Source organism: Crinia signifera, chromosome 5 (assembly GCF_055691185.1).
Source record: "Crinia signifera chromosome 5, ASM5569118v1, whole genome shotgun sequence".
Taxonomy (NCBI): Eukaryota; Metazoa; Chordata; class Amphibia; order Anura; family Myobatrachidae; genus Crinia; species Crinia signifera.
The window spans coordinates 227906089-227923022 of record NC_139221.1 but is presented as its reverse complement, the minus strand read 5'-3'; positions in this window follow the sequence as shown (position 1 = coordinate 227923022).

Here is a 16934-nt window from a genome sequence, read left to right as displayed (position 1 = left end):
AAGAAAGTTTTAGGGCCATAATACTATTGGGCCCATTAAGACATGCTAACTGAGGGGGCCAAAGTAATATCAGGTCATATTAATAATTATTTTTGCTCAGTATTCACTGCTGAAAGAGAGGGGAAGGGGACACAGTTAAGTTGCAAATATAGTCAGAAAACTGAGGGAGAAACAAGTACAATTACAGAGGAGAAAGTCCTAACAGTACTCTTAAAACTGAAAGTGGATAAATCACTGGGGCCAGATGGGATACATCCAAGGATACTAAAAGAGCTTAAAGGGGAGCTGGTAAAACCATTAACAAAATTATTCAACCAGTCACTAGCTACTGGAGTAATCCCAGAGGACTGGAAAACAGCGAATGTTGTCCCACTGCACAAAAGTGGAAGTAAGGAGAAGGTAAGCAACCTTCGACCAGTGAGCCTTACATCAGTAGTAGGGAAATTGATGGAAACAATCTCTTAAAACAAAGAGTTGTAGAATATCTCGAAAAACAGCAATTTACAGGATCCGAAACAGCATGGGTTTACTGGGGGAAGATCATGTCAAACAAATCTTATTGACTTTTTTGACTAGGTGACTAAAGTAATAGATCAAGGTGGGGCTGTAGATGTAGCTTATCTAGACTTTAGTAAGGCTCTTGACATTGTCCCACATCGCAGACTGTTAAATAAACTTGAAAGCTTGGGATTGGATTCTAAGATGGTTGAATGGATAATATCTTGGTTGCAGGACAGAAAACAGAGAGTTGTAGTAAACGGAGTACAGTCAAAGGAGGGAAAGTCCACAAGTGGAATACCCCAGGGATCTGTATTTGGACCAGTGCTTTTAATATCTTTATTGGTGATATTGCAAATGGAATTGAGGTTATAATGTGCTTTTTGCAGATGACACAAAGGTAAGCAACAGGGTAGACACACCAGGAGGGGTAAAACAAATGATTGATGATCTAGGTAGATTAGAAGAATGGTCAAGAGCATGGCAACTACAGTTTAATGCCAAAAAATGCAAAATCATGCACTTAGGTCTCAAAAATCCAAAGACTAAGAATGGTATACTGTAAATGGCACTATAATGGAAACTACTGAGGAAGAGAGGGATCTAGGCGTCATTCTTTCAGGGGACTTAAAGGCAGGTAGGCAATGTAACAAAGCAATGAAGAAGGCAAGTCAGATGCTTGGTTGCATAGGGAGAGGTATCAGCAGTAGAAAGAAAGAAGTAATAATGCCACTGTATAGGTCATTGGTACGACCTACAGTAATCTAGAGTACTGTGTTCAGTTCTAGAGGCCATATCTCCAGAAGGATATAAATACATTAGAGTCTGTACAAAGAAGGTAAACTAAAATGGTGCATGGCCTACATCACAAAACATACCAGGAAAGACTAAAATATCTTAATAGGTATACTTTAGAGCAGAGAAGGGAAAGGAGGGACATTATTCAAATATATCAATGGTTTTAACAAGGTACAGGTGGGAGACATTCTTCACAGGAAGAGGAGCAACAGAACACAAGGACATGCACTGAAACTAGAGGGAGGAAGATTCAGGGGAAATGTGAGGAAGAATTACTTCACAGAAAGAGTAGTAGATAAGTGGAGTAGCCTCCCATCGGAGGTGGTAGTGGCAAATACAGTAGAACAATTTAAACATGCTTGGGATAGGCATATTTGTATCATTACAAAGCAATAATGATTAAATATGGTTTAACCCCTTCCTGACAGAGCCAGTTTTTGCGTTCCTGACAGAGCCCTTTTTTTCAAATCTGACATGTATCACTTAAGTGGGGATAACTTTTTTTTGCTTTTACTTATCCCAGTGATTTTGAGATTGTTTTCTCGTGACACATTGTACTTCAAATTAGTGGTAAATTTGGGTCGATACAGTCTGTGTTTTTTTGTGAAAAATACCAAAATGTCGTAAAAAAATGGAAAATTTAGCAATTTGCAAAATGTTAAATTTTCTGCTTGTGAGACAAATAATCATACCACTCAAAATAGTTAATAACTAACATAGACCATATGTCTACTTTATGTTTCCATCATTATTTCAACTTCCTTTTAATTTTTTTGGACACTAGGAGGCTTACAATATGAATAGAAAATTCTCAAATTTTCAAGAAAATTTCAAACACTGATTTTTTTAGGGACCAGTTCAGTTCTGATGTGACTTTGAGGGACTTGTATGTGAGACACCCCCATAAATGATACCATTTCAAAAACTGCACCCCTCACAGTATTCAAAACAGCATTTTGGAAGTTTGTTAACCCTTTAGGTGTTTCACAGGAATTAAAACAAAGTGTAGGTGAAATTTCAAAATTTCATTTTTTTAGCAGATTTTCAATTTTAATACATTTTTCTACGGAACACAGTAGATTTTACTAGAGAAATGTGACTAAAAATTGATTCCCCCAATTCTTTTGTTTTCATAAATATCCTATATGTGGCCCTAGTGTGCACGTTGACCAAACCACAGGCTTCATAATAGAAGGAGCACCTACTTGATTTTGGAGCCTCCTTTTTATGAGATTATTTTTTAGGCACCATGTAGGTTTCTAGGCACCATAAGATGCTAAAAGTTAGGAACCCCCCCACAAGTGACCCCATTTTGCAAACTACACCCCTCAGGGAATTCATCTAGGGGTATAGTGTACATTTCAAACCCCCAGGGGTTTCACCAATTGTGGTACAACTGGGCAGTGAAAATGAAAAATTATTTTTTTTACACAAAAATGCAGTTCTGGCTCCAAATTTTTCATTTTCACAAGGAATGAAGGAGAAAAAGCACCCCAAAATCTGTGCCCCAATTTCTTCCGAGTACGGCAATGCCTCACATGTGACCAAAAAATACCATTTGGGTGCATGGCAGGACTCAGAAGGGAAGGAGTGATTTTTGGATTTTGCAGCTCAGATTCTGGTGGAATGTTGGTGGGTGCTATGTTGCATTAGCAAGACCCCCCAAGCACCAATACAGTGGAACCCCCCCACAAGTGACCCCATTTTGCAAACTACACCCCTCAGGGAATTCATCTAGGGGTATAGTGTACATTTCAAACCCCCAGGGGTTTCACCAATTTTGATACAACTGGGCAGTGAAAATGAAAAATTACATTTTTTTACACAAAAATGCAGTTCTGGCTCAAAATTTTTCATTTTCAGAAGGTATGAAGGAGAAAAAGCACCCCAAAATCTGTGCCCCAATTTCTCCCGAGTATGGCAATGCCTTATATGTGACCAAAAAATACCAGTTGGGTGCATGGCAGGACTCAGAAGGGAAGGAGTGATTTTTGGTGGTGGAATGTTGGTGGGTGCTATGTCGCATTAGCAAGACCCCCAAAGCACCAATACAGTGGAACCCCCCACAAGTGACCCCATTTTGCAAACTACACCCCTCAGGGAATTCATCTAGGGGTATAGTGTACATTTCAAACCCCCAGGGGTTTCACCAATTTTGATACAACTGGGCAGTGAAAATGAAAAATTACATTTTTTTACACAAAAATGCAGTTCTGGCTCAAAATTTTTCATTTTCAGAAGGTATGAAGGAGAAAAAGCACCCCAAAATCTGTGCCCCAATTTCTCCCGAGTACGGCAATGCCTCACGTGTGACCAAAAAATACCATTTGGGTGCATGGCAGGACTCAGAAGGGAAGGAGTGATTTTTGGATTTTGCAGCTCAGATTCTGGTGGAATTTTGGTGGGTGCTATGTCGCATTAGCAAGACCCCCCAAGCACCAATACAGTGGAACCCCCCCACAAGTGACCCCATTTTGCAAACTACACCCCTCAGGGAATTCATCTAGGGGTATAGTGTACATTTCAAACCCCCAGGGGTTTCACCAATTTTGATACAACTGGGCTGTGCAAATGAAAAATTACATTTTTTACACAAAAATGCAGTTCTGGCTCAAAATTTTTCATTTTCACAAGGAATGAAGGAGACAAAGCACCCCAAAATCTGTGCCCCAATTTCTCCCGAGTACGGCAATGCCTCACATGTGACCAAAAAATACCATTTGGGTGCATGGCAGGACTCAGAAGGGAAGGAGTGATTTTTGGATTTTGCAGCTCAGATTCTGGTGGAATTTTGGTGGGTGCTATGTTGCATTAGCAAGACCCCCCAAGCACCAATACAGTGGAACCCCCCCACAAGTGACCCCATTTTGCAAACTACACCCCTCAGGGAATTCATCTAGGGGTATAGTGTACATTTCAAACCCCCAGGGGTTTCACCAATTTTGATACAACTGGGCAGTGAAAATTAAAAATTACATTTTTTTACACAAAAATGCAGTTCTGGCTCAAAATTTTTCATTTTCAGAAGGTATGAAGGAGAAAAAGCACCCCAAAATCTGTGCCCCAATTTCTCCCGAGTACGGCAATGCCTCACATGTGACCAAAAAATACCATTTGGGTGCATGGCAGGACTCAGAAGGGAAGGAGTGATTTTTGGATTTTGCAGCTCAGATTCTGGTGGAATTTTGGTGGGTGCTATGTCGCATTAGCAAGACCCCCCAAGCACCAATACAGTGGAACCCCCCCACAAGTGACCCCATTTTGCAAACTACACCCCTCAGGGAATTCATCTAGGGGTATAGTGTACATTTCAAACCCCCAGGGGTTTCACCAATTTTGATACAACTGGGCTGTGCAAATGAAAAATTACATTTTTTACACAAAAATGCAGTTCTGGCTCAAAAATTTTCATTTTCACAAGGAATGAAGGAGACAAAGCACCCCAAAATCTGTGCCCCAATTTCTTCCGAGTACGGCAATGCCTCACATGTGACCAAAAAATACCATTTGGGTGCATGGCAGGACTCAGAAGGGAAGGAGTGATTTTTGGATTTTGCAGCTCAGATTCTGGTGGAATTTTGGTGGGTGCTATGTCGCATTAGCAAGACCCCCCAAGCACCAATACAGTGGAACCCCCCCACAAGTGACCCCATTTTGCAAACTACACCCCTCAGGGAATTCATCTAGGGGTATAGTGTACATTTCAAACCCCCAGGGGTTTCACCAATTTTGATACAAGTGGGCAGTGAAAATGAAAAATTACATTTTTTTACACAAAAATGCAGTTCTGGCTCAAAATTTTTCATTTTCAGAAGGTATGAAGGAGAAAAAGCACCCCAAAATCTGTGCCCCAATTTCTCCCGAGTATGGCAATGCCTCATATGTGACCAAAAAATACCAGTTGGGTGCATGGCAGGACTCAGAAGGGAAGGAGTGATTTTTGGTGGTGGAATGTTGGTGGGTGCTATGTCGCATTAGCAAGACCCCCAAAGCACCAATACAGTGGAACCCCCCCACAAGTGACCCCATTTTGCAAACTACACCCCTCAGGGAATTCATCTAGGGGTATAGTGTACATTTCAAACCCCCAGGGGTTTCACCAATTTTGATACAAGTGGGCAGTGAAAATGAAAAATTACATTTTTTTACACAAAAATGCAGTTCTGGCTCAAAATTTTTCATTTTCAGAAGGTATGAAGGAGACAAAGCACCCCAAAATCTGTGCCCCAATTTCTCCCGAGTACGGCAATGCCTCACATGTGACCAAAAAATACCATTTGGGTGCATGGCAGGACTCAGAAGGGAAGGAGTGATTTTTGGATTTTGCAGCTCAGATTCTGGTGGAATTTTGGTGGGTGCTATGTCGCATTAGCAAGACCCCCCAAGCACCAATACAGTGGAACCCCCCCACAAGTGACCCCATTTTGCAAACTACACCCCTCAGGGAATTCATCTAGGGGTATAGTGTACATTTCAAACCCCCAGGGGTTTCACCAATTTTGATACAACTGGGCTGTGCAAATGAAAAATTACATTTTTTACACAAAAATGCAGTTCTGGCTCAAAAAATTTCATTTTCACAAGGAATGAAGGAGACAAAGCACCCCAAAATCTGTGCCCCAATTTCTTCCGAGTACGGCAATGCCTCACATGTGACCAAAAAATACCATTTGGGTGCATGGCAGGACTCAGAAGGGAAGGAGTGATTTTTGGATTTTGCAGCTCAGATTCTGGTGGAATTTTGGTGGGTGCTATGTCGCATTAGCAAGACCCCCCAAGCACCAATACAGTGGAACCCCCCCACAAGTGACCCCATTTTGCAAACTACACCCCTCAGGGAATTCATCTAGGGGTATAGTGTACATTTCAAACCCCCAGGGGTTTCACCAATTTTGATACAAGTGGGCAGTGAAAATGAAAAATTACATTTTTTTACACAAAAATGCAGTTCTGGCTCAAAATTTTTCATTTTCAGAAGGTATGAAGGAGAAAAAGCACCCCAAAATCTGTGCCCCAATTTCTCCCGAGTATGGCAATGCCTCATATGTGACCAAAAAATACCAGTTGGGTGCATGGCAGGACTCAGAAGGGAAGGAGTGATTTTTGGTGGTGGAATGTTGGTGGGTGCTATGTCGCATTAGCAAGACCCCCAAAGCACCAATACAGTGGAACCCCCCCACAAGTGACCCCATTTTGCAAACTACACCCCTCAGGGAATTCATCTAGGGGTATAGTGTACATTTCAAACCCCCAGGGGTTTCACCAATTTTGATACAAGTGGGCAGTGAAAATGAAAAATTACATTTTTTTACACAAAAATGCAGTTCTGGCTCAAAATTTTTCATTTTCAGAAGGTATGAAGGAGACAAAGCACCCCAAAATCTGTGCCCCAATTTCTCCCGAGTACGGCAATGCCTCATGTGTGACCAAAAAGTGGCAGGACTCAGAAGGGAAGGAGTGATATTTGGATTTTGCAGCACAAATTCTGGTGGAATGATGGTGGGTGCTATGTCGCATTAGCAAGACCCCCAAAGCACCAATACAGTGGAACCCCCCCACAAGTGACCCCATTTTGCAAACTACACCCCTCAGGGAATTCATCTAGGGGTATAGTGTACATTTCAAACCCCCAGGGGTTTCACCAATTTTGATACAAGTGGGCAGTGAAAATGAAAAATTACATTTTTTTACACAAAAATGCAGTTCTGGCTCAAAATTTTTCATTTTCAGAAGGTATGAAGGAGACAAAGCACCCCAAAATCTGTGCCCCAATTTCTCCCGAGTACGGCAATGCCTCATGTGTGACCAAAAAGTGGCAGGACTCAGAAGGGAAGGAGTGATATTTGGATTTTGCAGCACAAATTCTGGTGGAATGATGGTGGGTGCTATGTCGCATTAGCAAGACCCCCAAAGCACCAATACAGTGGAACCCCCCCACAAGTGACCCCATTTTGCAAACTACACCCCTCAGGGAATTCATCTAGGGGTATAGTGTACATTTCAAACCCCCAGGGGTTTCACCAATTTTGATACAAGTGGGCAGTGAAAATGAAAAATTAAATTTTTTTACACAAAAATGCAGTTCTGGCTCAAAATTTTTCATTTTCAGAAGGTATGAAGGAGAAAAAGCACCCCAAAATCTGTGCCTCAATTTCTCCCGAGTACGGCAATGCCTCACATGTGACCAAAAAATACCAGTTGGGTGCATGGCAGGACTCAGAAGGGAAGGAGTGATTTTTGGATTTTGCGGCTCAGATTCTGGTGGAATGAATGGTGGGTGCTATGTGGCATTAGCAAGACCCCCGAAGCACGGTGAAATGATGAACCTAATAATCCATAGATGTGTGGTATATTTTAAAACACTCCTTTATACATAGGCCGGGTTTGTCGGGGCAAGTGTCACACTGGAAAATAGTTTGCTTTCTTATTCCCTTTTTATAGCAAACTTTGCACCTTTTTTGTGTCCTGCCCTTTTTTCCAGTGGAGGGGATTTCATCAGGAAAATGCTGCCCTGGTACAATACGGGGGCCAGTACTAGAAGTACTGGGGCCCTCTGCCTGCTGGTTCCCAAATATTAGGCCCTTTATGACTTCCTCTTGAAAGTGCATAAATGTCCCCCTCTGGCCGGTAGAACGGAATAGCACGTAAGCGTTATACAGTGCCATCTGGATGATATACACGGCCAGCTTCTTGTACCAGATTTTTGTTTTCCGCAGGGCACTGTACGGCTTCAGTACCTGATCTGAAAGATCCACTCCGCCCATGTACCTATTGTAATCCAGGATACAATTAGGTTTTGAGGTGTGGGTACTGGTACCTCGTACAGGGACGGAGGTGGTACTGTCTCCGTGAATTGTTGTCAGTATAAGGACATCCCTCTTGTCCTTATATTTGACCAACAACATATTTTCGGTGCATATTCCCCTGCTTTCACCCCTTCTCATTACTTGGGCAATGTGCGTTTTTGGGAGGCCTCTTTGGTTCTTGCGCACAGTACCGCAAGCTGCTGTACCTCTTGAACCAAGGGCCTTAAACAGGGGGATGCTAGTGTAAAAGTTATCCACATAGAGGTGATAACCTTTATCCAGGAAGGGGTGCACTAAATCCCAGACAATTTTTCCACTAACACCTACGAGGGAGGGGGGGCATTCTGGCGGTTCAATTCTTGAATCCTTCCCTTCATATACCCTAAACCTGTGAGTGTACCCTGAGGTGCTTTCACACAGCTTATACATTTTTATGCCATACCTTGCCCTCTTACTGGGAAGGTACTGGCGGAATTTAACCCTTCCTTTAAAATGTATAAGGGACTCGTCTATGCAAATGAATTTATCTGGGATGTACATGTCTTCAAATTTGGCACTGAAATGATCAATGACCGGCCTGACTTTGAATAGCCGGTCAAAGGTGGGATCATCTCTGGGTGGGCACTGTGCATTATCGTTGTAATGCAAAAATTTAAGGATCGTCTCAAATCGAGCCCGGGGCATGGCCATACGGTAAAATGGGGTGCTGTACAGAACATCTGTACTCCAATATTGCCTAATTTCTGGCTTTTTTACTATGCCCATATGAAACACCAGACCCCAAAACGTCATCATCTCTACTGCATCTACAGGGGTCCACCTAGCAAATGATGATGTGGGGTTTTGAGCAATAAACTGCTGGGCATATAAATTAGTTTGGTCCACCATTAAATTTATAAAATCATCAGAGAAAAATAATTTGAAAAAGTCAATTTCTCTGAGACCTGTGGAATCAAATTGGATTCCTGGCATGGCCAAAAACTCAGGAACCTGGGGCTCAAAATTGTCTGGTGGTGGGGTCCATACGAGATCAATTATTGGGGGGGGGTCTCAGCTGCTCTACGGGGGCGTCTTTGAGGGGGTCCCTCATCACCAGAGGAGGAAGAGGTGCTTAAGACGAATCCTTCAAATTCCCCGCTTGCCTCACTGGCTGTGTCAGAGTCAGAGGCAAGCATGGCATATGCCTCCTCCACTGAATACATTCTTCTGGATGACTGGGATGACATTTGGGATGACATTTGGGATGCCATTTTTATTTTTGTGTTACTGGTAGTGAAATGTTTCAACACGTGTATAGTGTAGGGGGGGGTACAAACTTTATTTCAACACGGGGGGTATGTAGTGTGTAGTGTGTATGTAGTGCAGAAAAAAAAATACTTTATACAAAAAAAAAAAAATTGAAGGGGTTAAAAAAAAAAATTGAAGGGGTTAAAAAAAAAAATTGAAGGGGTTAAAAAAAAAAAAAAAAGGTCCTGCGCCAAAAATTGAGCACAGATGTTGGTCAGTAATGTCCGTCACTGAACAGCGCTCAAAGGCAACAGGAATTTGATCAAAAAAAAAAAAAATAGATCAACCCTGTGCCGAAAAAGATGATCAGTGATGTACGTCACTGATCAGCGCACAGTGGCCACAGGACACCCACAAAATCACAGTGTGTGTAAAAAAAAAATTAAAAAAAGACCCCACAGCACCCACAAAAAAAAAAAAGGTGATCAGTGATGCGACACTGATTACCAGTGAGGGGCAGCAGGTGCACAACCTTTGGTGCAACTGACAGTGCAACTGGCAGCAACTGACAGGTATATATAAAAAAAAAAAACCTCTGCACCCCCAAAAAGTTGCTGATCACCTCAGATATAGTGATCAGCACAAAAGGCGGGGGCAGCAGACACAAAATTTAGCACTCTCTATCACTCTCTGTCACTATCTCTCTCTATCTCTCTATCTCTCACTATCTATCACTCTATGACACTGCAGCAGCAGCAGTGACAGGTATATATATATATAAAAAAAACCTGCGCCCCCAAAAAGTTGCTGATCAGTTAATTTATACTGATCAGCACAAAAGGGGGGGCAGCAGTCAGTTATATAAAAAAATATATAGCACAATCTGTCACTATCTCTATCTCTCTCTCTCTATCTCTCTCTATCTCTCTATCTATAACTATCACACTGCAGCAGCACAAAATATAGCACTCTCTGTCACTAGGCCTCTCTATCTCTCTCTATCTCTCTCTATCTCTCTCTCTCTATCTCTCTCTATCTCTCTCTCTCTATCTCTCTATCTATAACTATATCACACTGCAGCAGCACAAAATATAGCACTCTCTGACACTATCTCTCTCTATCTCTCTATCTCTCTCTATCTAAGTTAACACTATTACACTGCAGCAGCACAAGTTCACAGGACGTCACAAGTAACAGGATCCAGGAAGCATCCAGCACACTACAAGCAGGATCCAGGAAGCATCCAGCACACTACAAGCAGTGATCAGGCAAGGTATTTTCAAGGATCAGGTAAGTATTTGGCAAGGTTCAGGTCAGTATACTGCGGCAGCTAGGCACGGTGACCGCACTGCACGCAATTCCAGACCGGAATGGCGTCTGCAGTGCAGTCACCGTTAGTTTAAATCCCCCTCCTTGGCTGTGATTGGTCCGTCGGTCCGACGAACCAATCACGGCCTTTGGGGGCGGGCGGGGTGAGGTGGGGTGACACCAGTGTCACCCTTACACCCCGCGGTGATTGGTGCTGTACTTTACAGCACCAATCACCTCCGATCCCGTGTCACCGGCGAACGTTATTCGCCGGTGACACAGGAAAACGCTGTGAATGGCTGTTCACACTGAACAGCCAATCACAGCGATCGCCGACGGGGGGGCGGCATCGCAGCCCCCCCTGGGCATGCACGGACATGTCTGCTGTCAGGGACAGCAGACATGTTGAAACTGTCACCGCGTCTATAGACGCGGTGACAGTTACAAGCCATGACGTACATTTACGCCATGTGTCGGGAAGTACTTCCCGACCATGACGTAAATGTACGTCAATTGTCGGGAAGGGGTTAAGGCAACATGTTTAAAAAAGGAGCAGACTAGATGGGCCAAGTGGTTCTTATCTGTCATCAAATTCTAGGTTTCTATGTTTCTAACTAGTTTAAAGGTCATCTTTGCAGTGGCTTTTGGTGAGTCAGTCAACAAGCATACAGTCTCTGCTGAAATCCACCTTGGAAATTAACTGGCACAGTCCAGACACGGTACAGCAAACATCTAATTCAACACTGGAAAGGGTGATACTCTCAGGACTTTAACACTGTAGCAATTACCATGCAGCAGGACCCCTCCTCAGATCAATGATTCTGTGTATAAAAACCTTCTTCAGGATCATAGAATATAATGAAACCTATGTTACCTTTATACACACTTACGACCAAGTGTACTGTTTGCCTCCCCAGGTGTAATGTCACCTGTCATCTATGCGTGCCCCCTGGTGCTCCCAGACACCCCTGGGGGTATGAACACCATCATTCACAACATATAGCAGTATATACAATGGACTTAAAGCAAAATACATAAATTAACAGGGAATAAGTACAGTACGGTTTGATCAGCTGATTCCATTATAAGCCTATCAGGGTAAAAAAAATATATATACTGTACTACAAAGTATAGTATATAAGTCTTTACATAGGACTACATATTTACTTATGTGCCACTTTGTAAGGTACTGTAGTAACTACACTACTGGGCTATACAAAACAGTTAAGGCTGACATTTTTATTTAGTCCTCAGGGGAAATCTAACTAAGATGATGTAGCCACCATGTATGAGAATTAAGCATAGTTTTAGCTCTACCATTCTTCCCATCAAAAGTGTACAGTATGCTAACAAACTTTGGAATGACATACAACTGGCAGTCCAGAAGGTGTAATGGTTAGCATTGCTGCCTCCCAGCACTGAGGTCATGGGTTTTATTCCCACCATGGCCCTAACTGTACAGAGTTTGTATATTCTCCCCGTACTTGCGTGGGTTTACTCCGGGTACTCCGGTTTCCTCCCACAATCCAAAAATATACTGATAGGTTAATTGGCTTCCAACAAACAAATTAACCCTAGAGTGAATGTCTGTGCGTGTATATGTGGTAGGGAATATATATTGTAAGCTCCACTGGGGCAGGGACTGATGTGAATATTCAAATATCCTCTGTAAAGCGCTGCGGAATATGTGTGCTCTATATAAGAAACTGGTAATAAATAAACTGGCTGCTCTGGTTCCCTGCCCTTCAATGCCAGATACTCAACCCCAGTCTTTCTTTGAACTGTCTAGTGGTCATCCCTACATAGGAAAGACTCACAAGGACAATGGGTGAAGTATACTATGCAGGCACCTGTACATGTGAGGACCTTACAGGTACTGTAGGGATTTGTTTGTCTGTAGGAGAATGGACAAAAAGCTGCCACTCTCCAAGTATCCATAAGTAGTGCACTCAGCATATTTATAGCATTTGTATTTTGGTATCTAAACATTTTTGGGATTGGGTAACAGTCTAGAAGAAATGTCATTATGGACCATCAAGGCCGTTAGATTCCTATTCCTTGAATAACTTGGCATGCTCCAATATCCTTTGAATAACAGTAAATGTACCCCGAAGTTGGGAGTTTTTTCTAAAATAGGAGTTTTGTTGAAGATGGGATGTTGTCCATATCAACAAATTGGATTCTACTTCTTATATATTTAGCACCTTCTAGACCAGCGGTTCCCAACCTTTTTTCTCTCCCGTATCCCTTGATTAGTCTTTTCATTTATAAGTACCCCCTCCTTTCAATTTGATATATCCACAGTACTTACGAATGGAGTGGAAGTGAGCAGTATGCGTGTACTTATATTAAGCAGTAGCAGAAGAGTAGTGTGAAGCCAGGAATTGGGCCTCTCCATGCCTGGCCGCTGGCTGTGTACTGTTTCCAGGGCTCACGCTAATGCCTTTAGGATTAATGCCACTGGTTTCTCCACCCGTCTCAGTGCGGCCATATGATTGTTGATGCCTGAGGGCAGCGCAGGAAGCTCCCAGTGGATTGCTGGTCAGGCAAAAGCACAAGGAGACGCTGATGACACTGCAGACGGAACCAGAAGTGGCGCAACGTGGTTTGTCTCCATGACAATGGGAATCATCTTCTGCCATCTAAAGACTTTTTCTTCTTCCACCATTAACAATATTATTTTCAAGTACCCCCAACTGGTCTGCAGAGTACCCCAGGTTGGAAACCACTGTTCTAGAAGATAACAAATAGAATCTGATTGGTTACTATGGGTCTTAAGAATTAATCAAGGGAGGAAAGAAGGAAATAGGGCGTTGACTTCAAGCACTAAAAAGGCAAAGAAGAAAGATAAAATTGGTAGACAAAATTTTGAGGGAGAGGGCTAGGAGACAGTAAATGAGGAAAGTTAAAAGGAGATAAAAGGGGGGTACTTGTTTAGTTTCACAGCGGCCGATATATCGGATGTGATATCGGCTGACATATCGCCCGATCCAATGCGATTTTTTACCTGTTCATAACCCCACTATCCACTACGCATGGAGTTGATTTTATATAGTGTGGCGAGCGCAGCAAGCCAACAAGCCCGAAGCGTGGCGAGCGGTCGCGGTTTACTGCGCTCGCCACACTATATAAAATCAACTCCATATGTAGTGGATAGTGGGGTTATGAAGAGTAAAAAAATTGCATCGCATCGGATTGGCCGATATCGTATCCGATATATCGTCCGCCGTGAAACTAAACAAGTACCAAAAGGGTAAATAAAACCAATAGCAGAGAGGGCATCCAAAAGGAGGAGATGGATATGTAGATGATAGAGTTGAGGGTGGTGAACAGGTGGCAGCATTTGGAAGTTTAGCAATGAGGTAAACTTGAATACGAAGGGGCCAATGTAATGTCTTCTGTACATAACTGTAATTATGAGGCACATTTATCAAAGTTTGGATAGAGACAGAGTGAAGAGAGATAATGTACCAACAAACAAGGTATATACAATGACAGTTAGGGGCTTATTTTACTTTATCTCTCCCCAATTTTCACTAAATCTGCCCTTATGTTGCTCCAGCATGACTGAGGTACGTTGCAACTCAGAAAGAGTATACTATGCTTATGCTGTGCATACACGTACAGATAAATGCCAGTGTATTGGCCATGATTTTAGCGCTCTGTCCTTAAGGAGTGCACATTCCATGTGAAGGTACAGGGGAAATGTCTATCGGTCAGCCGAGGCAGGGCATACACTGTTGAATGCAGTCGACTTTCCACCTTCAAAATATCAAATCAGAGATATGTTGGACAATCCGGCATGTTGGCTGGATCAATATTACTAAATCCTTTGTCGTAAATATCTGGCAGATTGGGTGTGGTATGGGGCTCTTACAATGGGGATCCTGACAGTCAGTATCCCGATGTCGTTATCCCGACTGCCGGTACTCCGACAGGGGGGAGAGCGGAAAGAAGCCCCTTGCTCGACACACTGTGGACCCGGTGGCTCGCTACACTTGCCACACATTCTACTCTCCCTCTATGAGGGTGGTGGACCCCCACAAGGGAGAATAGCCCCTGTAAGTCGGGATCCCCCCTGTCGGAGCACCGGCAGACGAAGATCCCGACATCGGGATACTGACTGTCGGGATCCCCACTGTCATCCGGCACCCAGTAGATCGCCCAGATATTTCTAGTGTGTATGCCCAGCATTAGTAAAGTTTACTTCCAAATAATCAACAACATGCTTCAATCTTAAACTTCAAACACGGAGTAAGTTAGGTTGGAAAAAAGAAACTTAAACATGCAACTAATGTGTTTCTTCCTCCAGAGATAGAAGTATATGAGCACAAGGCCCAAAGGATAACCACTTCTAACTGACGGTTCGTGCACACATCCTGTTTCATATAATTTAGTCAGCACAAAATACATTACATAATAATTTAAATCAAATAAGCTGGCAGGGAATTGATACTCCTTTCTACATAATGTTCATGCTAGGATTTGAATTACTGTCAGACGTCTGGTGTCAGCAAATGGTATAATCTTAGCTTTGGCTTTGTGACTAACTTTCCTGTTTCTGTCTTACTTTTATTACAGTAATTTGATATAAACTTTTTAATGACATTGTTAGAAGTGAAAAAAAGTACTAAGCTTGTGTTAGCTGAAATATAGTATGAGAAAAACAAACGTCTGATGTTTCAAAATTACATCTCCATACATCGTTCCATATGGCATGGGTATCGGTGAATTTTGGAACACCAGATGTTGTTGAATTACAATGCATATCCCTTGAGGAACAGCCAATCAGCAGCTGATTATAGATTGTAATTTATTTAACTGTCATTAAATCAGACACATTCCAACTGTAATTATCACCATAAGGACATTGCTCTAGTCATACTCACTAATATAGCCTGAAGCTGTGTACACACAGTGCAATATTACTGGCAATATGGTCGATGAGCGACCAAGTGTTGGTAAGTAACCCTCCTTCCAAGTCTCTGGGCACATCTGACAAACTGTTGTGACCTGTCAGACAGTGATAGTAACTGGCAGCAACTACAGGTGTGCAGCATAGCACTGCAGATACAGTAGTGCCAGACCCCCTGACATGATACCTAAGAACATTTTCTCTGAGACGTAAATTGCCCAAGTAGGATGACATTGACCAGGAGAGAATGGATAACATTGCAGGCGAGGCAGGGATGACCCCTGGTACAGGTACTAACATGTATGAGGATTTGAAACATATATGTTATGAAATGTCTCCATGTTTACATTCAGTATAACTGATAACTGGTATTTTTAGAACATAGTCTTGAGTGATTATAAGCTATATTGCAATTAGGTATGTCCAAACATTACATAGATATGTGTTAGAACAAATCATTTGCACCTCTGTTTCCATTTCTTAAATGTGTACTATTGAATAAAGGGCCTAATTCTGGTTCACTCACAAGAGCAAATTCTCTCTCTAATGGACAAAACCATATGCACTGCAGGTGGGGCAGATGTAACATGTGCAGATAGTTAGACTTGGGTGGGGTTTGTACTTCAAACTGATATCTATATTGCAGTGTAAAAATAAGGCAGCCAGTATTTACCCTGCACAGAAACAAAATAACACCCAAATCTAACTCTCTCTGCACATGTTACATCTGCCTCACCTGCAGTGCACATGGTTTTGTCCATTAAAGAATGAGTTCGCTTTTGCGAGTGAACCAGAATCAGGCCCAATGTGTATACTGTAGGTGACTTTGGTGAATAGTGGAGATACAGAAGAGAAGGGTATGAATCACCAGTAATTGCCCTGTATGTATTGCTCTGTATGATCAGTTACAAAACATGCACATTGCAAGTATAGCAAGATCTGTCTGAAAATGGATTTACGTGTAAATGTAAATCGGACCCTTAGTATTTATATGCATTATCCCCAATGTGGTATGTAGCGGATAAGTGGCCTTATCCAAATCCTCTGTAGCAGAAAAGTATTAGGAATTTAGGTACTTGTGAGTTATCTGGGCGCCCGATTTCTAAATCGGGTCGGATCGGGCACATCGCATTGCATCGCATGCGACCATCGGATGCGATGCGATGCGATGACCCGATTTTTCCATAGGAATCAATGTTAAAATTGACTGAGTCCATTTTAACATGGAATTCAATGGGAAAAAGGGGTCCTTTTCATACCCCTACTATCCAAGTGGGCATGGAGTTGGATATAAACCTGTGGCGAGCGTAGCGAGCCACCGAGCCCGAAGCATGGCGAGCGTAGCGAGCCCCGCGAGGGGACACAGAATACCGTCCCCTCGC